Source organism: Otolemur garnettii, unplaced genomic scaffold (genome assembly GCF_000181295.1).
Source record: "Otolemur garnettii isolate 467f Iridium unplaced genomic scaffold, OtoGar3 scaffold00045, whole genome shotgun sequence".
In the NCBI taxonomy this organism is placed as follows: domain Eukaryota; kingdom Metazoa; phylum Chordata; class Mammalia; order Primates; family Galagidae; genus Otolemur; species Otolemur garnettii.
This window is the reverse complement of record NW_003852440.1, coordinates 4,708,271-4,709,351: the sequence shown is the minus strand read 5'-3', so window position 1 is coordinate 4,709,351 and position 1,081 is coordinate 4,708,271. Positions and strand designations below refer to the sequence as shown.

Below are 1,081 nucleotides of genomic sequence, written 5' to 3'. Positions count from 1 at the left end.
GAGAATCACTTAAGCCTAAGAGTTGGAGGTTGCTGTGAGCGTGATGCCACGGCACTCTACCCAGGGGGACAGCTTGAGGCTCTGTCTCAAAAAAAAAAAAAAATAAAAAAATAAAATGTGTTATTTCTATGTTTTATTTTATTTTTTTCTTTTGAGACTCTCACCATGTCACCCTCAGTAGAGTGCTTTGGCGTCACAGCTCACAGCAACCTCAAGCTCTTGGGCTTAAGTGATTCTCTTGCCTCAGCCTCCCGAGTAGCTGGGACTACAGGGGCCCACCACAATGCCCGGCTATATTTCTATGTTTAGACAAAGGTGCACCTTTACCTTATATGTGCACATAAAACTTGATTAAATTAATACATCTGATAAAAGATAGGACATAACATACATTTTGCAGGTATCCAAAATCATGAAACTGGTACTCACAGTTCTCAGACAAATCAACATGTTCCAAGTAATTCTTTTCTTTAATTATAATTAACTCAAAATAGATCACAGGCCCAATGTGGTAGCTCTTGCCTGTAATCCAACACTCTGGGAGGCTGAGGTGGAAAGATTGCTTGACATAAAGTGTTCAAGACCAAGGAGACCAACCTGAGCAAGAGTGAGACTCCATCTCTACTACAAATAGAAAAACTAGCCAGGCTTTGTGGCAGGCATCTATAGTCCCTGCCATTCAGGAAGCTGTGGCAAGAGGCTTGCTTGAACCCAGGAGTGAGAGATTGCTGGGAGCTAGGCTGTGGACATGGTACTCTAGCCTCATTGACAGAGTCAGACTCGACAGACAGTAAAAACCAAATCAAACCAAACAAACCCCTCCCCCAAACAGATCAAAGATCCAAATATGAGAAAACTATGAAAGTCTTAAATTCTTCTGTTGCAAATGATACCATCAAGAAAGGGAAAAGGGGCTCGGCGCCTGTGGCTCAAGTGGCTAAGGCGCCAGCCACATACACCTAAGGTGGCAGGTTCAAATCTAGCCTGGGCCCGCCAAACAACAATGACGGCTGCAACCAAAAAATAGCCAGGTGTTGTGGCGGGGGCCTGTGGTCCCAGCTACTTGGGAGGCAGAGGCAGG

At 44.7% G+C, this 1,081-nt stretch overlaps 1 protein-coding gene across 1 annotated transcript in view; it reads right to left on the bottom strand.

Annotated features, from left to right (window-relative positions):
- Nucleotides 1–1,081, bottom strand: part of DEGS1 (delta 4-desaturase, sphingolipid 1) — a 10,656-nt gene that overhangs the window by 7,490 nt on the left and 2,085 nt on the right. The window lies entirely within an intron of this gene.